Here is a 23,560-nt window from a genome sequence, read left to right on the forward strand (position 1 = left end):
AGAAGGTGTTAAGAGCTGCCATGAAAGGGCTTCTGAACTTGGTATCAGTATGAAGCTTATTTCTTCATCAGCAGTGTAAATAATTTGCTACATTAATAATAAATATATTTGTTTTCCTCTGGAAAGAGCAGAATACATCCACATTGTATTTTGCTCCAGTAATGGAGAGTTAAAAAAAAAAAAAAAGCAAAACTAAAACAGAACAAGAAATTCTAGAGCAGAATACTAATATGTTCAAATAGTGCCTTGGGCTGTAAGAATTACTCCTGAAGTGGACATTTGCTTTTCACTCACAGTGTTTAACATTAACTTTTGACTTCTACTCCTATCAAGGCAAAAGATTATTGTAGACTTAAGCCATAGTGTAACCTATCTTTGTGCTCTATAGTCGGAATTTTCATTAAAAAGATGTATTTTGACATTTTAGAGTGAGTGTGCCCATAAGGAATGAGATTTTTCAAGCATAAATTATAGGTACTTCAGCTCACAAAGTTGGACCATACTGCAGCTGCTTCAGGGAACTTCACAGAACTCTCTGAAGCTCTCTGCTTCAGAGAATATCCCAGGATGCATTTCTTAATGATTTCCTTCAAAAATGTGGGGAACTTTTTTCCAAGTTAAATGTCTCTGAAGTTGGATTCTTTTATTTGCCATTATCCTAAATAGAAGAATGTAAATTTGGTATGAAAAAGACACAAACATCTGACATTTATCAGGAGGTAAAATATCTTTATACTATATTAATATTTCTTTCCCTGTGTTTTTTCTTTCTGGGTTTTAATTAAAGAGCTCCATGTCATTCCACTTTGCTCAGTTAGACATTAAGCCCTGAAACAAACAAACTGTGTATGAAATCTTAAATGTTTTCTGGTTTTTGTCCATGACTATACCTCCACTACATATGTGCCTTCCTCTTTTCTCCTGTTATCATTTTAGTGGTTCTCCTTGGACTCCAAAACCCCCAAACAACTGATCAAAAATGGTCAGGAACAGGTCTCATTGATGGAAACTTTGTCTTCCTTTGGGTGCAAGTACATGCATACAAGGAAAGAATTAAAACAACAGGTTACATCCTACTACTGATAAGAGAATGATTGTCTTCTTCCTACTCTGAGGGCTGATAGTACAATGCTTCTGTAAAAGTCTGTGCATTCTGTGAAAACAGACTGTAATTAAAGCCTTGAGTCATATTAATTAGTTGCCTATAGCAAGAAGGTAATTGTGCTGCTGGGTTACTACTTCTTAAAAGACAGAAAAAAAAAAACTCTATGGTTTGGCTTGAAGACTCTCAATTCCTGAGCAAAAAGCAGCATATACTGTTTTGTTACCTCACAGATTAATGAAATTCAATATGATGAATGCCATACTGTGGTGACAATGCAGCCTCTATATTCATGAAATGTCACTTTTTTTTCAAGTGACAGCTCCAGGTCAGAACTTGTGCTTTGCGTTTTTTAGATATTTTAGCCAAAGTGGCTTTTAATGGGGGGGAGAGACTGTTTCTGTTTTGATTAAACAGAAGCCAGATATGAAATTAAAGAAAGAGTTCAGAGGTTGCTATTATGTTTTGGCAAAGATATTTCTTCATTTTTTAGCTTTGTATTTAGAGACAGCTACAGTTTTTAACACTTGTACTTTTATCTACAGAGAAAAACCTAATATTTGAAATGGCTTTAAGCATTTATGGAAGGAAATGCAGCATGTTCTTCTAGGACTATAAGAAAATCCCAACTTCCACAGTGGCAGGCTAATTCCATCTACTTCTGCATCTTGTTTTGACAGCCACCAACCTGAACTGTTGAAAGAAAAGTGCAAGAATTCAGTTTTATTTAGCTGTGGTGTCATCTGTCCCCTGTTAGGTACCATCCTGCCTGATTTTTATAACATCATTTATTCTTCTGCCTGATTTTTATAACATCATTTCTCCTTCTCCCACTCGGTTGGATTGTACCTTCTGCTGTAGCTCCAAAATAGTACTCAGCAACACAAGTGTCAAGGATTTATTTCTAAGCATGAAGAGGCACTGCATCTCTGGGACACCCGTATCTTTTCCTGTTTCTCTTTCACATGAAGTTAATTAACTTCAATTCTGTTTTCCGTAGTGCTGGCTAAAGTATTTTAAATATAGGCTAATGGTGAACTGAAAAAGATGCCAGTGCTGCTGGTGTCTTCTGAGGGGATCACAGTTATGACCACTCATTTACTTAAAGCTGTTATGACTCTTAGTTATGTGAGCAAGCCAAGGATTTGGGGCAACAATTTTCCTTTTAGCTTTCAATTTCTGCTCATTTCTAGCAAAAACACGATTTCTTGCTGTAGGCTTTGAATCTACAAAAAGCACTACAGGCTGAATGAAAAGTGATTCTTTTTTGCACTGAGAAAAACTTAAGACAGAACTTCAAATGTAATTTGGCAATGGCACCCACATCCAGGCATGTGGAACATGGCATCAAAATTAGGGCAGGTGGGATGTGTCTCAGATAAATGATTCAAATTTCCCACTGATTTCTCGAATAAACTGGTATTGCAATCTGTAACAGCCCTTCCTGTCTCTTTTGGTAAACAGATGGTAGTAACATTTTGATAATTAAAAGAAATTCTTAAACGCAAGAGGTTTCTACTTAAAACCTGTTACTTCTGTCATAATTTGCACGAAGCCAAATGCTTCCATGTAATTTGCCTCACTTTCTAATGACTTGTGCATTTTACAAATGAGCAGATTTGACATCTGGGTAAAAGCCACTGCTAGCAGATATAGGCTGCCTGAATTGCTTCAGTAATTGTCTTAAGACTTAATACGTATGGCTTTAACAATGGCTATTGCCCTCCCCAGGAAGCAGGCTGAGAGTTAGCAGAAAGTTCCCCCAACATTGCTTAGTAAATATCTTCAAATGTGTATTGTTTGCAGCAAAAGGAAGAAAAATAAGCCATGCATTTCTTGTGTTGTGTGAAAAGGGACTGGTTTGGATTTAGTTTTTGGTTTTGTGTTTTAATCTGGAATGTGTATTGAATTTTTTTGCTGCTTTGCATAGCTGAGCTGCATAAGTGAATCAGAAAGCTAGCAAATATAGGATTTGTGTTTCTTTGTATAAAAGAGGCAAAATTGGCAACTTTCACAAGTAATAAATGGGCATGGAGACAACTATTCACTTTTGCCTCCAAGGCAGTTCCTGCAGATAAGGATTGAGATTTACTGGCAGTTGAGACATCACTGCAGAACACTTTCTGGGTATAAGATCTTGTTCTTTTGACATTGGAACTGTACTAATATTTTTCAGACACGTTCTTGTTGTTTTTCTTTTTTTTTTTTTTAATTGTGATTTAAAGGTTATTTTCCACTACATCGGGAAAGCTAGGTTTTAGAGAAAAACAACAAGTAAAAAGCGAAAATGACGTGCAGCTCTGTATCTCTTCAGAATCAGTTTTGACAGTTGGATACGTAAAGTATGCAAGAGAGCATGGGGACCTGTGATCAGTGGTAGTTTCGTTGCACATCATAATGTTTTCTACCTCATTTAGTAGTAATTTCCTAAATGAATGGTGCTCTCAGAGTCTGTGCTGAATGCAGCATGGGAGTTAGAAGAAACTTTATAAACAAAGGAAATGGAAAGTTTGGTTAAGATATTGTTGGCTAAGAGAAAAAGGCTTATTACCAGTCTAAGTTTGTTTTGGGTTCTTAAGTGAGTTTGGAATTTAAATGTAGGCTTTCTATAACTGAAAATGTAATAGGAAAATGCTGAAAATCTCCTCAGTGTAGCAACACTAAAATTTAAATGTGGTAGATGTGTTGGTTGTTTTTGTTAATTTGCTTGTTCTTTCTTTTTCTTCCTTTTTTTTTTTTTTTTTTTTTTTTTTTTAAAGTTAACTGAGTTTGCTATTAAAAACACTGAGTTTTAGAATATACATTTCAAAGAACATGAGAACTGGCCTTGGTTAAGTATATTTTAGAACTAATGCACAAAAGGTTGAGTTGTTTTTAAAGCAGTTGAGTTTCTGTAATCCTTTGCTCAATAGGAAATGAGTGAAATAGCGAAGATTTTAATCTGAGGTTAAGTGGATGGGGAAAAAAGATGAGAGAATGGTCGTTAAATTGTTATAAAAATGCATCTATTTAAAAGGTAAGAGGAAAAAGGTACACAGCAGCAAGAATGTTCAAGAGAACTCATGAAAAATGTAACTGGGAAAATGGATATTGCTGTAAGTTCTGTGTTCTGGAATAAATACATTAGGACAGTATACTTATGTGCACAATGAATAAATCTCTGTAAATTCTAATTTACCATAGATATGCTACAAAATCATTCTTGAAATAGTGCACTGTATTAATTTATTCAAAATATGATATGGAGTAAATGTTTTCATTTTAAATTTCTTGGCCAGTTGGCTTTGGAATTAAGTTCTGAGGGTTTTAATCTCTCTTCTACTGGAATGCTGTAAGTTAATTTTACAAAGTCTTGATATCTGTGGAACAGAAATGAATTTGTTGAATGAGAAAATGAAATCCATAAAGTGATATATTCACATACTTCAGAAACCAACAGCATTTTTACCAATGGTTAAAGCTTTTCTTAAACCTGAACATGTTCTGTTCGGATGCTTTGACAAGGCTATGAGAATAAGAGGATAATGAAGAACCTTTGTTACCTTTTATTGTTTCTTACAGTGAAAATGCTACATGGGTACTCTTAGAAAATCTTTGAAAGGTGACTGGAATTTTTGTAACTTTTAGCTACTGCCTAATAATCTTTACTGTAGATTCAGATGCATGTTCTGGATGGAGTTGTCATTTTTGTGATCAAAAAGTAGAACTGAATTCACAGAAGAAGTTATTTGATCATCCATCTGATTTGTACGTCAAAGGTGTAAAACCAAGACATAATGTAATTCTCCATATTACATTTTCTATCAGACTTTTATCTTGGTATATCATTGGTTCAGCAATGGAAAGAGAATTAGAGAATTCTGGAAGAGTTCTGCTTGATTTAGTGGCTTTATGTTACGAGATTCCCCCTTCCCCCCCCTCAAATAAGGTTATCTTAGAAGCTTTCAGTGACTTTTATGTAATAAAGTTTGTTAACTAGGAATTGCTCTTCCCTGACTTCAGCCAATATTTATTTCTGGTGCTTGACATTTAATTTCTTTTTCCCCCTTTGATTTCCTGATGGTAAGAAGTCTTTCAATCGCTCCTGGGAAATTCTAACTGCATTCATTAGTTTTATCATATAAACCCTTAAGTATTGAAATGACTCTTGAAAATGGTATTTAGCAGTTCAGAAAGTTTACTTTTTTAAGAAGTCAGATGTTAGCTATATGATCAGAAAGAAAGAAAACAAGATTCAGCTTTCATTGTGATGTATCCCATGAAGGACCTACGCTTGATATGATTCATGTGGTCTGCAACTATCATGATACTGTATGACAGCCAAATAATATGAGAGCTAAATACATGTGTACATATTTTATTTTCACTTCGCTGTGAAAAAGGCCTTGTTTGCACCTTGAAACAGTTCTACTACTCTGAGGTGGAATTTAGTCAATCTATAAACAATGCTAAATCATTTTCCAAAGAAGCTCTGCAAAAACATTGGTGTAAAGAAATCAGTCTTTGCTGGTGCATCCTATGCATACTCTCCTGAAATAGAATATTAATTTCCAACATCTAATCATGCATTCAGTTAAAATTTACATTCACTTTGTTGTTTTTGTGAGGTGTTTTTTGTTTCCATTTTCCATTCTTCCTCCTTTTGCTGGTTCCCTTCTATCTTTCTTTAATAGCTCTGACAAATAGAAAACAGATGTGATAACTCTAAACATTGCTCATGGGATCTACTGTTGAAAGACAGGAAAACTTAGCTGGCTTTCCTCAAATATGGGTGGGACCAGCCATATCTACATTAACAAGTAGGTTGGTAGAAGAATGGGTAAGTATGTTAAATCAATGGAAGCTGAGGCTTCTGTGTGTACATGGTTTGTTATTTTAAGAATTTACCTTTGTCTGCCAGAAAACGTTTCCTTACCACTTTGTGTAAATCTGAGACTTCCCAGAGGACAAGCTTCTGTTCCCTCATGTGCCTAGTTGTGTTTGGGATGTGTGTAGTACTGCTTCCAGAGCATGGTTTCTAGTTTAGTGTAATCCTAAGAGAACAGAGCCCAGGCTTGCCAAAAGAGCTCAGGAGACTTAACCTAAGTGTGGGTGATAAGAGGATTCACTTACACACCACAGTATTGCTGCAAGCCAAAACAATAATATAAATGCAGGCTTGCATTTATTCCTTCCAAGGGAGAGGGAGAGGGAAGTCTTATAATATTTAAAATTCTTTTTTTTCTGCAAAGATTATACTTTTTCTTGTGGTTAGAGACCTTGATGAGAAGTACACTTTTTTTTTTTTTTTTTTTTTGCAATAATTCCATTCAGCTATTTATCTGTTCTCTCTAAACCGAGGTTCTGCTTAAATTTAGAAATTAGTATTGTGTTTCAATTTTTACAGAGTACTAAATTTTGTCTGCTAGAGTAGAACTTGAATAGATAATTTGGAATGGCTATTTACAGATTTATTAGTAGTCAGGGCAGGTTTTGAGATGGATTATGATGTTCATTCATTATTGCTGCCTTCTGAATGGTACAAGAGTAAGAAACACTGAGCATTTAAAATTTTCAGAAAGGTTTTTCGTATAGCTTTTAAATTCCATTTTCCCTCTGGGAAACATGTTGAATTGTTGTTTTAGAAAAATAACATTAAATGACGATCCTGATTTAAAGATGTTTATGCAGGAATAGCTTTCTCAGTTTGCAGAGCTTTTTCTGTATTGAAATTAAGTTTAACCAAAACTTGTGAACATGAGATGGGGATTAAAAATAACAGCTTGGAATGTAATGTACTCACTACATACTACTTTTGAAAAACTTCATATTCCTTCTGAATTGCCCCATAACTCAGGTTTAGTTTTTGTCATCACTTCTGTCCTTGGGAGTGTGAGAACACAAATGAATGCCAAAGAAAGGTGGCACTGGCTGGTACTTGTTCCCTTTAGGTCTGATGTCATGAGGGTTGGTGGAAAATAGAGATTTTTTTTTTCATTAGGAGATGTGACTTTTTCTCTAGTGGCTACATGTACTGGAATTAAGACCTTCCAGTCGTTAAAAATGTTATGAACAGAAAATTCAAGATTTAGCTGTACTATCTGTATGAGGCATTTGTGTTTTTGTCTAATGAACTACTTAGGTTATCTATTTGATCAGAAGTTTATATTCAAAGGCAAAATCTTCTCTGTAACCCTCCAGAAGGAACTGCTGTTGCGTTCTTCTCTTTGTTTAGATCCTCTTTCTCTGTTCACCTCATTCTTATCTCAAGTAATCTCTATTGCACTGTGGCCAAGTCAAGCCAATAATGTTGGAAGGGGACTCACAGATGGAGTTTTCATCTGAAGACTGTATCAGCTCAGTCTTTTCCACTGCCCTAGGTGGGAACAGCTTTTGATTCAGATAGGTTTCAAACTGTCCTTTGGGGCTTCCGGCTACTTGATTGTTCTAGTGTAGGGGTATTTTGCCTCATTGGAGATGTCTGGTCAATTTTTCTCTGGCCTGTGCTGTTGACCAGGTTAAATGTTCCTTCTGCCCCTTTATTTCAAGTTTTGGATTAAGGGTGGATTTATAGCAATGTAAACTGGCACAGCTGAAATAACTTACTGCAGTATGAATTTGGGGGTGAATATCTCTGGGTAGGAATGTGCAAAAGCAATATGTATAACAGAATAAGGAAAAATTGTTTATTTTATTTCCTTCCTCCAGTCTTTTCCAAGTCTTATTCTTTACACAGCATGGCTTGCAATAATAGATTAATAGAAGGAAAATAAAATACTTCCTACAGGCCTTGATATCTTTCACAAGTGAAGTACTCTTCTGCTTTGGATGTAAAGCATTTGAATCTCTTAAAAGCAAGCAGGTGTTTATAAGAATACATGAAAAGCTTTTTGTGTATGATTGTATCGTGTATGTCTTTGGAGGGAAGATTTTAGATGAGAACAAATTAATGTATTCAAGAATGTCTTTTTAGGTAGTTTCCTTTACAGCTAGACAGCATGCAACTTAAGGCATCTGTGTTGCTGTGAGCTCCAGCTCAGTTGTGCTAATTCTCTTGTACTGAGATTAAGAAGTAGACAGTGCTGAAATGTAAAGATGTGTGATATAAAAATGAATCGTAAGTGTCTGCCAAGAGCACTAAAACGTGGACTGCACCAAGGAGATCATATTGCCTTCATATGTATCTAGAGATGTAACCATCAAAGGCAGTTAACTTTCATCTCTCTCTGCTTGCTTTTCCATGTCATTTTTTTCTTCATCAAGGCAACAGATGCTTCTCCTGGGAAATAATATAATGGGTAAAGAATGGGAAATAGATTTGGAAGAGATTGTTGTGTACTTGGGAGAGCACAGAAGAATAAAATTTCAGATGTTAAAATGCTTCCTTGTATGTTTCCAACTGAATCATTTAGCATCTAGATGTTGATCTGACAGTACTTTTGGTGCAACTTCAGTGGCTATCTGGGTGTGAAAAGAATGTACTGGTGACTGTTATGGAAAGCAGATGACTAAAACTTCATGATTTGGTACTTACAGATTTTGAATAACATTATCTATTGTATTCCCTATGTGATATTCAGAATTACAACTTTTTTTTCCCCATTTCTTGCTTTAAATATACCTCTCCTTGTGTATTCTGATCAACTTGCAGATGAACTAGATCATGGGGAAAGGAATATTTTGTCATGCTATCTCCAGCACTAACAGAATTTCAATTAGGTATGAAGAAGACCTTTCATACCATCCAATTCATTCTAGTTTGGTTTTTTGGATGAGAAATCACATAAGCTAGAGTGGTATATCTCAATCCAGTGTGTGAACTGATGACTATGTTAAGATGTTTTGCTGAATATTTATTTTATCTATGAAAATCTCTGATTCTGAGATTTCCTTGTCTGCTTGTTCAAGGATTGATGAAAAGTTTGGTGGTTTCCTCTAAATTGTGTATAATGGCAGAATTATATGAGACACAGATTTCACACAACATGTGATATAAACTGCCCTGTTTTCTTGTTTTAGAGAGTAGATGTTTTACGATATTTTCATTCCATACTGTAAACTAGATGCTGTAAACTGCTATTGACTATCATCCCTTTTTAATATGCTGATATTACCTTAACAGTAGCTGCATTAGTCTTCCACAGAAGCCTTTAGCATTTATTTTTACTGCTGACATTTTTTTTCAGCATCTAATATGTTGCTATGCAATTTCACTAGAAAAATGTTATGGTAAGCTGACTGAAATGTCATCCTGTCTTTATTTCCCTACAGGTTTTATGGGCTTAAGTAAGCACCTGAATAAGCTTTTGAAATGTGTCAGATAATGTAATTTCACAATGTTATTACATGCTTGTTTCAGTTGGCACTTCATGCAGAAAACTATTTGTATGGCTGTTTGCCTTTCTGGAGCATTTTAAAAATAGTTCCTAACTAGAACATGAACATATTTGTAAGAGGTATAATTATTAAGTTATTTTAACCAATTCATTTTGGACCATGGATGTGTTGGCTCTGAACTATTTTTCTGATACTGGCTTATGGTTTAGTGATTTACTGTTTGAAAAAATGAATGGTGGAAATACTTCATATTTACCCAGTTCTGCAGACAAATGCCCTTCTCATCAAATCTTTTATTAATAGCTCTTAAGAATGCCAATTTTTTGTTGGCCAGGGTTCCTTTTTTCCCCTCTCCCATTGGCTATTCCTAGAGAAATTTGTTTCCAATCTATAGAATACTAGTTACATTTAAATGACATATGCATGGTGATTTTTAGTCTAAAACACATCACAGAGCTCAAATCTTATCCACATAATATTTCCATTCCTTGATGTTTATTTTTTTTTTTTATATATTTTTTTTCAATTAGATGCATAATAAATATTATAGCTTCACTAGATGAAAAAGGGAAAGCACGACTGTGGTTTGTTCCTCAGACTGATATTAAGTAACATTATTGGAATGTTACTGGCTTCAAACCTTGTTCACAGAGATGAAAGTAAGGAAAGGGGTGGTTTGGCAACTGATTTTTTTTTCAACGTCATTGAATGCAATTCAATCTGGAAAAAAAGAAGGTACTTAAAGGAAGTAAGACAAAGATGATCAAAACTGCAGCATGGATTGCAATTCATTTTTCCTGTGTACTAAGACAGTTTTTTCCATATATCTGTGCATTTACACCCTGTCACTATGTCCTCATATTGTCTTCATTTCCTCATCAAGATTTTCATTTCTATCAGTGAAAAACGAACCTGCAGATCTCATGTATAGCACTGATAAGACAACAGGAGTGAAAATCATTATGTAGTAATGAATCATAGATAATTTAACCAGTAGGTATTCCTCTGTTTGGGGACAATTACACTACAGTGCTTATGGGTGCTTAGTGAGGGAGGTTATTCTAATCTTCCTAGCAAAGATAAGTAAAGCCTATTCAGACCTCAGAACTGCAAAAATTAAAAGAGTAGCTGTAGTTAAACTATGCTCAGTGTTATTCAAAGTGAACATGGCATGATAATTTAGAGTAATTTTGATAAAGTAATGATCTGCTCGTTAATATGTCTCAATTTTAATAAGATTTAAGATTAATGGTAGAGGATATTCAGTTATTATGATGTCTTTCATCACAATTAATATGCTTTTCTTTAAATGCTACAGATTAATTCTTTTATGCTGCGGAGATGGGAAAAAGCTAGATTTTGATAATATGATTCTCTTTGTAGTGAGTTAATGAAAGAAAGGTTTCTCCTTCAGACTCCTTGTCAATCTGAACCTTTCTGCTTTTCTCATGCTAAAAATCTCTGACAGCTACAATGTACGCTATAAATCCAGATGATTCTTGGAGAGAGGTGAGATGTTTCTGCTGTCTGTATTTTTTGTATCTTCTATTAATACATTGTTTTCAGTGGAAAGCTACTGAGGGTTGTGTTTGGTGAGAGTAGGTCGTTCAGCAAGAGTGAAAACATGCTTTTCACTTCAGCATGGCTTGGAGGAAGCTGCGCTAGGAGAAACTTTCATTTCCTAGATCTTATATCATAGTATCTTGCATATCTGTGGTATTCCAATACAACAGATATTTCAGCCTTTGTGACAGAAGTCCCCCATGTTTACAAAACAGTTTATCTTGAAGTACTGAAGAGAAATGTGCTTGTGATGAGTTCAAGTTTTGCTTCTTGTAACAATCCCGGTGTTAAGCAAAAAGAAGGGAGGCCATAAACATTATTCTGTTACTTGCAAGACCTTACACTTTGCTGCTTTGTTTAAAATGAAAGGGATATTATCCTTTCCTTGCTTATATTCCAAGTGTCTATGATTTACCCTTTCAATGTTTTACCAAAGATAATCACACAGATGTCTGAATGTGAAAAGATTCTCTAAGTTTAGGGGGGGGGAAAAAAAAAAAAAAAAAAAAAAAAAAAAAGAATGAAATAAGATGTTTAGTCTAATTAGATTCAATTTTTAGAATGCAAATAGAACCATAAACATTTCTAAAATAAATTTGATGAGCACAGAAGGGTTTTCAGGATGGTTGGGGTCCTCTAAGCATGACTAAAGGATAATTGACAATGTTGCCAAAAATACCAGTACCGTGAGCATTAAAATTGGAATCCCTGGACAGAACTTGGATCTTAATCTCCAAGGTGAAGGAGTTTGAGTACCTTTTCTATCTGTTGTCATTGGGCTTCTCCTTGAGACAACCAGTACCTTTCAAGCAGAATTACTTGAATGAGCAGAAATGATTCATATAGTAGTAAAGCCTCTCTTTCATTAAAATGGTTAACTAAACTTCCACTGGGTAATTTGCCTCTGAACAAGTCCCAGTTTTGGAAGTGAAATAAGAAGTTAGTTTGAGTTACAGAATTCATGTTTAAAAACTCCTCCAGATTTGAAACACATTGGAACTGTGGGAGACTGGTAAGCTTTAAAGAGCTGGCTGCATTCAAGAAAGAGCAAAGGTTAGGTCTTGCACTTGAAGCAGAGAGACCTCCCCCACACCTGTTGTGTGATTTGTTCTTGTTGGCAAATACCTCCAGTTTGAATAGAGGCTAAAATGCAGATAGGGAAGATTTGGACCTCAACATACTTAGAAGCCCAGCCAAGTAGATAGACTTACAGGTCTGTACACACCAGGGAAGACAGAATGCTTCATTTATGCATAGGCCCAACAGAATCAAATAACTAAAAAGACACGTTTTTCCACTACCTATAAGAGGATAAATTCTGGGGCTTGGAATTGGTGGCAAATATTTTTCTGCACTTGATGCATCAGCAGGGATCTGGCTGGTGCCCTTACAAAAACAGAGTATGTGTTTGCACACATTCAACATCTCCTCTGAGACACAGTTTCCTCAAACTGTCATTTAGGTTGTGTTTGGCTTCTGAGGTGTTTCACAGGAAAATACAACACATTCTTGATGACATACTAGAAGGAGAGCTTTGAGGACTGCATAGATGAAGTTTTGATCCTGGGAAATATAGCAAGTGAGAGCATGAACAAGGATTTACCATAGCTGAGTACTTACATTTACATCACAGGGTGTCTAATGTGGGGTATGAAATATCCTTAAAAACTGACCCCTGTTGAGATCCCTAGAGTTTGCTTTCAGAATCTATTATTAGACATATGTATACAGTATAACACAGGCATTTTGTATGCATGTATTTTGTAGCAATCAAGGAGTTTCTGACTAGCAAAATGAAAAGGTAATGAGCGCCTTCAACTAACTAACTTACTATGTGTTATCTGCCCCTCTTTTGTGGCCTTTTGGGCCATGAAAACTTACTTTAGGCCGCAGTTTTGTCACATTATTTCTGTCATTTTTTCTACTCCTGAAATATCTAAGAACAGTAAAAACGCAGTATAGTATGCATTTGTATTTAGTGTTTTTTTGTTGTTGTTGTTGGGTGTTTTTTTTTTTTTTTTTTTTTTTTTTTTTTGAGGACTTATGGAATTAGCATACCTACAAAATACTCAGGTGTTCTCTTATTTAAAATGTTTGTCCTTCTGTTTTTCTCTTGTCCCTGTGAAGTCTCTAGTGGTTTAATGCAGTCTTTCTTAACCCTGTCTTTGCAGATTTTTCAGGATTGATTGTTTTGGCATGTAAGCATCATCTATAATGCTCTGCTATTTTAATCAAGTTTTTGATTTTTAACGTCTGTTGGTGCTTTTTGATGGGCCATTAGCAGTTTATTAAGCAGGAAGATTCATGTGGTGTTTTGAAAAGCTCTAGGGTAACATTTCTGGTCAAATCATAGTATGATGCTACAGTCCAATTTTGGAATTTAGTAGGTACACATCTGAGTTTTCAGTCTGATTTATATATGTAAAAGTGGAAGTGCAGCCATAGAAGAAACTGGAACAAAATCCCATAGGCTTGTCATTAGGGCTATCTGTTGCAAAGACTGAGGGCACAAGTATGGATCTGAACATCCTTCTGCCTTTGTTCTCGAGACTGTTATCTTAGGTTTTCTGACTGAAATTAGATTTTTACTTTTATGTAATACCTGAAGGAGCTTGGTTTTGTAAGTGGAAAACTATTACAGCTCTCTTAAGGTGATTCAAACAAGAGTTCCCCTAGAAGCTATATGAAAGCAACTTTGTATGGAGACAACTATATAGTTAAGAACAGTTCATTTAAAATACATCTCTCTTTCTAGTATTGCTTCTAATTCAAATATGCCATAGATCACATCTCATTATATGAAAAATTCAATTTTATAACTACTGCATTTGTCTTTCAGTTCAAATATGTTATTTAAGTGCTGAAGAAACTTAAATATTGGTATATTAAGTTAGATTTTTTGATTTGAGAATAGAATTATAATCTAAGGTACAAAATGCATGGGGAAATATTTTTTTAATGCATCATTGACTAATCTGCTAAGAGTTTTGTAATGTCACACCAGACTAGTAAAACGTTATGTCACTTAAAAGGTAGAGAAAGAGCAAGTAAATTAAACTTTTAAGTAGAATTTCTATAATGGCTGATATAACACTTACCAGAAAGAATCAGAGAACTGCATAAATTTCTCAGATTGGCAGAGGATTACAGTAGCAGCCATTTTGACTGTACAGCTTTATGCTCAGCAGCTCAGTCAGATTCAGATGATGACTTATCAGTGGCTCTTGGCAAGACTGAAACTCAAAAGCTGATCTGCAATTAATAGTTGCAAAGAAATTGGGGTAATGCTAGAATTTAGCCTTTTTTTTCATGTGTGTTCGTGGTTAAGTTACTGCATTCTGGAAAGTTTCTTATTGGATAACAATAATGTGAATCTTGATTTTTAACTGTTACTGAAGAGAAGGTACTGTTGTGATGCAAGTCCTTTGTGTTGAAATATGTATTCTAGGGTCAGTCTTTTCTTGGTAAGTACTAAAAGAAAAATATAGATAAATAATAATTAAAAAATCTACTTTAACTGAAGGGCTTTCTGAAGGCCAAAACAATAGACAACATGACAAAAGGTATTGAAGTAAAAGAATGAATGAGGGCATGAAACGCAAAATTATATGGCAGGATTTGAGTAACACAGCAGTCAAGTCTAGTCATTGAATAAAGGGAAAGATTTAGGAATGGGGTGGGCAGCCAAGGCAGGGGTTTAAGAAGAGGCTGCTTCTGAAGCAAAAGTGCTGGCCCCAGGGATTTGTGCTGAATTGGAAAATGACACAATTACAGATGATGAATTGTAATCCTTTGTCTTTCTGAAGTCAAATTAAAGCTTAAATGGTCATTGCAGATGTAGTTATTTCATTGTGTCTGCCAGTAAGGTTAATCAGCAATAAAAAAAAAGAGATGATGATGCAATTGACATAGGCTTGCAGATGATCAGAGGTGTGATTGCCCCCAGTAGACTGGGTGGACTTGGAGAAGCTGAAGTCAATGTTTGTTCTTCAGTCATCTATCTTAAGAGAGTTGTGTGCCGGTTCAGTGTTACTTAATTGTTTGAAGCCTGGACCTTAGCTAAACTGTGTGGTTTGATCAAGCTTTGTACTGAAGGACGTTTAACTGTAAGAATCAGATCAAGTCCATTGTTCCAGTAAGCAGTACAATCATAGAATTAGGAAAGTTAAACTGCTGATAACTGTTGACTACCTGATTTCAGTAACTGGTAACTAGTGATCATAGCATATTTTAAATGTTATAACATGAATGTGTAACAATAAACATAAATTTGACCAGTTGTCTGAAGTGGCTGTTCTGTTTGGTGTTTTGCTATCTGCAGTGCCACATATTGACAACTTTAGCTGCAGAATGTATCTAAGAAAGCTCTTATGAATCACATTGTAAGGCTTTACAATGTATTTATTATCTGAGTTTCATTTGTGTCGAGTTCTCTACAAGGTCTTTTAGTAGGAGGAACTTAGAAAGATGGGTTTTATATATTCATCTCTATTATAGATAAATGATTTACTGTTCCACATGTCTGAATCTAAATTGGAGAGAGAGAGAGATTTGAAGGACTGCCTGTTCCATGGATATGGAATTGGCTGGAAAGCTATCATCTGAGGGTTATTATCAATAGCTCTATGTCCAGACGGAGGCCAGTGAAGAGCAGTGTCCCTTAGGGTTCTGTCTTGGGACTAGTACTCTTAAACATCTTTATCAGTGACACAGATGATGGGATAGAGTGCACCCACAGAAAATTTGCTGACACCAAGATGAATAGTGTGGTTGATATGGCAGAAGAAGGGGATACCATCCAGAGGGATGTTGAAAATCTCAAAAGATGGGCCCATGTGATCCCAATCAGGTTCAACAAAGCAAAGTACAAGGTTTTGCACTTTGGTTGGGGTAATCCCACATACGTATACAAACTGGGAGAACTCCTTTAGAGTAGCCCTGTTGAAAAGGATTTAGGGGTGCTGGTAGATGGAAAAACTTAACCTAAGTCAGCAGCATGTGCTTGCAGCCCAGGATGGCCAAGGGGGGGATGAATGTTTTTAAACTAAAGGAGCGAAGATTTTGATGTCAGGAAGAAGTTTTTCAGAGAGGTGATAGGTTGCTGGAACAGGCTGCCCAGAGAGGTTGTGGATGCCTTGTCCCTGGAAATGTTCAGGGCAAGGCTGACCTAGTAAGGACAAACTGATCTAGTACTTCATCTTGCAGTTGGCAACCCTGTCTGTGACAGGGAAGTGGGAAGTTGATGATCCTTGAAGTCCCTTTCAACCCAAGCCATTCTATGATTCTGTGAAAATATTGCCTGAAATAACTTGCATTTCATGTAAGCATTGATTGTGGTCCTGGGTGGAAGCTGAACTGATCAGCAGGGGATGATACAGTTCTTGCTGACTTCATGAGTCTGCCTTTGTCCTTCCATCTATACTTCAGAGCAGCTGATTTATTCCTTAGAATTGATCTAAGGGTTAAAAGGATACAATACTTAGACTAATCAATCTTTTCTGCAGTAGTGGAAGCTTTTGGAATGAGATTTAGGGAAATCACCCAGATCCTTTTAGTGGTATCCTAAAATATTTATTTTGTTTGCTTGTAGTCTATGTCTCTATTGCTGTGTGGATCCACAGGCCTTGAAGAGAGTCTAGGATAAAGAATTGCGAGAAAAGACTTGCTTTTGATGTGCAAAACCTCAGTTTTTTTTTTTTGTTTGTTTGTTTGTTTTTTGGTTTTTTTTGGTATACTTTATTAAATGATAATCTTTTACTTCAACTTGCCAAGGAATGAAAATTCCTAGCAGAATGTTTCTAAACTTTTGCCTTTGTAGACATCTCAGATCTGCTGTTATAAGGGAGTCATTGTTTTATTATTTTGACTAGCACAGCATAGATTACAGACAAAAATAGAAATTGTGAGGTACCTGCCAATGCTCCTTGTTGAAATTGCTCCCATTAAAGCAAATATTTAGATGGATATAAAAATATAGGTCAATTAGGTAGCAACTTTGTAAAGAACATCTGGAAAATAAATAGAAATCTTTGAAATCAATATCAGACTCAAGTAGTGTGAATACCATCAATTTTACTGAATGGTGGGAGGAAAAAATGCTTAATTATAGTGGAAATAAACCAGTTCAGGAAAAAATCATAAAAATACTGTGAGTTATGTCTGATCAAAACCACGCTGATGAGAAATACTGGCAAAAGAAAAAACAGAGAAAGATTTATTGTGTCTATCAAGCATTGAGTTGTATTCTGAAACACTTATGTTTCCACAGACTGAGAATTACTGGAATAAAACGTTTACTTAGAAGCAGAGTGAACATGTAGCCATTATGCTGATTATGACATGTTTGTAGAGAAAAGGAAAAGGAAATGTTTTGCAGGCAAAGATGAGTTATTGGACTGAGATACATAATTGATTTCTTTTACTACAGTAGGCTGGATTTCAAAGAATAACTATACATTGTCAGACACGACATTATTGACTGCCAACTACATAAATCAGCAGAGGATGTACCTCTCCTAAATTTAACCTTTTCATAGAATCATAGAACTGCTCAGGTTGGAAAAGGCCTTAAAGATCATGAAGTCCAACCGCAACCTAGCCATACTACATACTTTTAGGACCGTAGGAGGTATGCACTGAATTGGAATAATTCCCTGTCTGAAGGTGCAGTTCTCTCTGCAAAGTATCTTGTTCTAAATGCCAACATCTTAGGCAGATGAGTGGAACTGAATTCTGTCCCCTGGCTTCACAACACTTAATCATTGCAAAATAAAATGAGGGGAAAGCTTTTTTTTCCCTCTTTTTCCCATGGAGGTAGTTTGTTTGTATTATTTTGTGCTGTTCTTCCTATTTTGGAACTGAAATAAACTAAATTTAATTTATAGACATAAGATGTTTGAATGTTAATGTTTAAGAGGTCAGCCTTGCCATAGATCGTTTTGAAAGAGCTGTTCACTTATTGAGATGATATCTTTACTAGAAAGAAAAGGTCTTGAGAGGTAAAGGATAAGCTTGTAGCAGATATGGTTGTTGATCCATGAATAATCTGAAGATACTTCTGCATCTGTTTTCTGCAACAAATTGGTCAACAGACCATAAAATAAAAAAACCTGAGCTAGGGATTTCACTAATGGTCAAATTATTGAAGTTATTGATAGTAAGGATTTAAGGGAAGTGAACTGGCCAAGTGTATGAAGATGCTAGGAGAAAAGGAATAAACATTGGTCTTTGCCAAAAGAGGAAAACTATCACTACAGAAGATCTTATTGCCAAGTAGCCTGAAAGTACAGAAAAGTATGAAAGTGAAATATGTTGTGAATGTGAAAGGTAAAACATTACTTAGCACAGATGCAGAACCCTTCCAATTACATTAAAAAAAAAAAAAAAAAAGCAAAAGCACCACCTTGACTTGAGTGGTCTATGCATTTTACTTAAATGTGAAAGACAGAAATAATTAATTTTTGGTCAAGTTTTAAATTATTTTTAAAAGTTATCAAATGCAGGGTGAAACATGGAACGAAACAGTTCGAGAATCTCTGAATTTGCAGATGGAGTATATTTAAATTCTGAGATTTTCATATTTCCATATTATTTCAAGATATTCAGACTTAAAAACATTGCTTTCTTCAAATAATTTTTGCTTTGCTTCACTACTGGAGATCAACACACGACATAGAGAAAAAGTCGAGAATTTGAACTGTACAAAGCATTTAAAGAAACATATAGGAAATCAACTTTGATGTTGCTAATAAAAGAGCATGTGGAAAATCTAGCAACAGCATTGCAAAAATATTGCACATATAAATCATTAAAAAGCAAACATAGCCAGATGCAGCTGATACAATTTCAGCTTTGTCTGATATGTGAGGCAGGAATTTTCATAGTGTTTGCATGAACACTGGTTCTCCATTCATTTAATCTGGCACATGACTGAAGCTTGCTCTGCAGAACGTCCATTTTGTGCAAAAACAAACCAAACCAAAAAACAGAACAAGATGTGAAGCAGGAGAAGGCATGCAGCCTTACATCAGCATCATCTGTCTGATGGATCTTGTGTCCACTTTGTGTTGTGGATCTGAGGTGATAACGCAGTCCTGGGACTAGGAAGCGTGACCATTTGCCATGATCTAGACATAGTATATTACCAAAAGAAACTCAGTTGTTCTATTGATGAGTCTTTTAGGAAAAAAACTTACTAGGGTAGCTGGACAAAAATATTTTTAATTTTGTTTTGCTAATTATTTAAATATTTTGGGTTTACCTAATTTTGTTAATGGTATCTAACCAGCTTGTGGTGATTTCCTACTCCAGGCAGCTTAGAAACATTCCCTCCTCTCTCTTATGTTTTAAAAAATTAATGTTACAAATGAATTTCTTGTCTCTTTAGGGTCAACGCTGGTGCTGTCTTCTATCTCCTGAGTCAAGATTCCGACCTCTGGCAAATTAGTTTTTCACTGCAATCACTGTAAGGATAAAATATTAGGCAAGTTCCAAGTTTTCTTGTTGCCTATTTGCATCTAGTTTTAAAAACCTGACATTAATAAGGTTTTTAACATTTATAGAATTTTGGCTGAGGTCTTGGAAATTGTTTTTTTCTTTTGGAAATTTTGAAATTTCATTTGTTCTGTATAAAAATAAAGGTCTGAATTTATTTGTCTGGAATCATGTAAGAAAATGATAACAAAGGATTAGATTTCAGTTATTTTTCAATCTGAAAATGTGAATGAAGAGATGGGAAATCTATTTATAAATATGATTAAATAAACAAATTGTTAGCATCTGAAAAAAAATATTTTTTCTACATATTATCTCATGCATTGCACGTTGCACTGCTCTTGTTGAAACAGCCATGGAAATAAAATGGTACTCACTTCAGCTAGTATGAGACATTGGTTGTGGTGCAAAGATGCCAGAGAACGTAATAAAAAATATCTGTTGTGATCTAAATTTAGTATTATCAGAATCTGGGTAAAATTACGTCTGAGAAGTCATTATAGCAAGAACAAAGTCTAGTGCTTAGTTAGGCATCTAGCTCTAGCCAAGCTAAAGTCATCTTTATTTACAGATGATTCAGATCTGAATAGTAGTTCAGAAAATTGCTCTCTAAAAATGGAAACCATCATGAAATTAAACTTCACATGGAAGTGGGAAAACAGGAAATGAGTCTCAGTATTGCGGAAGCAGACCATGTGGACTGGCCTTTCTTCTGATTTTATTTGAGTATATCTATAAATTTACTTGGGAACAACTGGGTTGTCTGTGTGTGTGTGTGTGTGTGTGTGTGTGCACGCATGTGTGCGTACTGCTGTTTATGGAAGGAAATTCTGTGGAAGGTGGACGGTGATAAACACTAGGAGAGTTGTAGTGTGGAAGCCATAACCGAAGAATGTATGCTTGTGATTTAAACAGTGAAACTTTTGTCTTTTTGTCATGAAGTGTAGGTTTTCTTAATATAAAGTAGTTCTTTTGTTATAGATTGTGGAACTTATAACAGTTCTCTATGACTTTAGAAATGTTCAGAATTTGAAGTAGTTCCAAGGTTCTTATCTGTCTTTGCTTTCTATGATGAATTTGTCCACGTCCCAGATAGATGATCCTGAGATTGTCATTGTTCCAGATGCATTTCTCCATTTTTTATCTCCCTTTTTCTTTTTTAACATAGGTGATTTTAAAGTTCTTTGTTGTTCTATGGTTTTTGACTGTTGTGTTAGCTAAGCAGTTCAGTTTGGACATATTATACATTTTGGTGAAATTACTTCAAAGTCAAATATAATTCTGAGTATTTCAAAATTTTTCTAGAAACTGTTCAGTCGAAAACTTTATATCACAGAATCTGTGGGCTGAAATATTGATACAATGTGCATTTTAAATGATTGTCTTAAAATTGCATGAAATAAGATCAAGTGAATGTATCAGAAATATTCCACATAATGTCTTTGAAAACTTTGCAAAATTGCTATGTACCTTACATAGTTGTTATATTTCTCAGCTATTTGATGACTACTCAGTCGTGGTTTGACTCAAAACGGTGTTTGACAGGGACTCTGAACTAGAGAGAAATTGAAGTCCTGGATATCACAACCATATCTGTACTTTCTATGGAAAAGATTAAGTGATTACAAACTTGTTTGAATTCATCGTCTTAGGGAAATATCTCTTCTTTGAATGAGAAAGTTACAGAAAACATATAAAAAGCAAACAAATTATTTAGTTAGTAGAAAATCTCAAAGTCATCCCAATGAAGTGGATGAGATATCACAACAGTCAGTTTTTGAAAGCGAAGCTTTCTCCGTGCAATGGAAACCAACATCAAACTTAACCTTTTTTTTTCCTTTCTTTAATGTCTGTTTTTATGTTTGCAGTTTATACACAATGTGGATTTTTGTCTGTAAAAAGAATAGCCATTTCCACTGTTACTCTGCAGATTTATAAAATCTCTAGTTGTTTTCTTTCCATTTAATATTCCCTATTTATAGTTCACATGAAAAAGTCCTTGGGGAATTGCAGCGTGGTTTGTATTATCTGACTGTTGTCAGTGTTGGTGTATGAAAGCATAAAACATCTTGAGGCTTGTAAGCTAAGGTAATTGTGCGGGAATCTTGATAATGACATTTGTTTTGACTAGTAAATGGTATGGTAAGCAATTCATCATTTTAAAATCAAGAGCAATCTTCAAAGAAGAATAATTATTCAGCTAAGAAGTGCTTTGAAGTATAGTCTATATATTCATTGCAGTATCTCTTAACAAAAGAGTAAATTATAACTGGGGTGATGTTTTGTTCCTTTCCAAATGTGACTCTGAGCAAAGTCTGAGGTCTGCAGTTCAGCAGAGTGCTTCTTCCCTGGAGACCTTTGAACGTCCTTGTTCTTTCCTGGAAATCTAAGCCTGGGGAGAGAAACCACTGATGTAGTTATTGATCCATCCATCACTGCAGATTCCCTTTTCCCATTTCTTTAGTGGGTCTCTTCTAGATGGTTTTGCAGCTTCTGAATGAAAAATGTGCATAGGCAACTGGGACTGGAGAAACCAGAATTGAGTGGAAAGAATTTTCTGAACTTTTTCATTGGAAAATGAGGAAGTTCTTTTATTGAGTAGCAGTCACCAGATGGCACTGTTACATATAGTGTTGCATATTGTTTTTATGTTATCTTCGGGCAGGCCTTCAGTTATTATCCATTATTATCTGACAGTTAGAGACAGTTACTGGGGATAAAATGTACAATAGCTAAAGTTGCTGTAATGTCACCTATTTTTTAAAGGGATTGCTTAGTCTAATTTTCTTCCTCAGAGCCTTATTTACTGGAAAGTAAATAATACTTATGGGCTAATTGTTGTGGACAATGCATCTGGATTTGTGAGAATATGTGAGATAAATTATAGACTACTTTTAGAAAGCACTTTATGAGGCTTCCACTGAATGGTAGTATTGTCAGAAAACAAGAAAATAGTCCATACAAAAAAGACAGGGATCTCTTGGAAAGAGTCCAGGGGAGGGCCACAAAGATGGTGAAGGGTATGGGGCATCTCCCCTATGAAGAAAGGCTAAGTGAACTGGGTTTGTTTAGCTTTGAGAAAAGACTGAGAAGGGACCTGATCCAGGTCTATAAATATCTAAGGGTGGGGGGCAGAATGGGGAGGCCAGGCTCTTTTCAGCAGTGTGTGGAGACAGGACAAGGGGAAATGGCCAGATACTGCAGCGTAGGAAGTTCTGCACAAATGTGTGCAAGAACTTCTGTATGATGAGGGTGATGGAGCACTGGAACAGGCTGCCCAGAGGGGTTGTGGAGTCTCCTTCTCTGGAGATGTTCAAGACCTGCCTGGACACCTACCTGTGCGACCTGCTGTAGGGAACCTGCTTTGGCAAGGGGGTTGGACTCGATGATCTCTGAAGGTCCCTTCCAACCCCTACGATTCTGTGATTCTGTTACCATTTAACTATACCTGTTTTATCATATAGATATAAAAAACTTCATTAAAGTACCTGTACTGCAGTGTTACATTTGTAAGGTGGTATGTGGGAGAAGTATAGGTGCTTATTAGCAGAATATTGCTAGATCTTTTTTTTTTTTTTAAGGAAATGGTTTACGAAGCTCTATTGAAGTAAGAAAGGTATATGTATGTCCCTTCTATTCTTTAATTTTTATTCAAGATCTAGCAAACAGTGAAGCCAAAATAATATGGGAGTACATAAAAGGTGAAATCTGATGAGATCTTCTACAACTTCAAGACAATTGTGATTTGCATTACTCTTAAAGGTCTGCTCATTTAAAAAAAAAAAAAAGCTTTTGCTCTATAAGTCTCTACTCGAATATAATACTATATCAAACTACAATATTCTAAATGGTTCAGACAGGAAAAATGGTCCTGTGGGCTGTTCAGGCGACTGGGAGAGCATGTTCAGATCTTTTGCTTTGCCCCTGGGTAAATCTTTTTGTACCTGAAAGTCCATCTGATACTGGCTCTCTTTTATCCCACACCAAAAAAGGGGAAGGAGTTACTTGAATAAGTTAAATAAAAAGTAAAGCTGGCCAACATTCAGGATTTATTTAACGTGCATCTGGTTGAACTGAAACTACACA

The sequence above is a fragment of the Lagopus leucura genome, unplaced genomic scaffold (genome assembly GCF_019238085.1).
Source record: "Lagopus leucura isolate 7727_CA_CO unplaced genomic scaffold, USGS_WTPT01 Super-Scaffold_100004, whole genome shotgun sequence".
In the NCBI taxonomy this organism is placed as follows: Eukaryota; Metazoa; Chordata; class Aves; order Galliformes; family Phasianidae; genus Lagopus; species Lagopus leucura.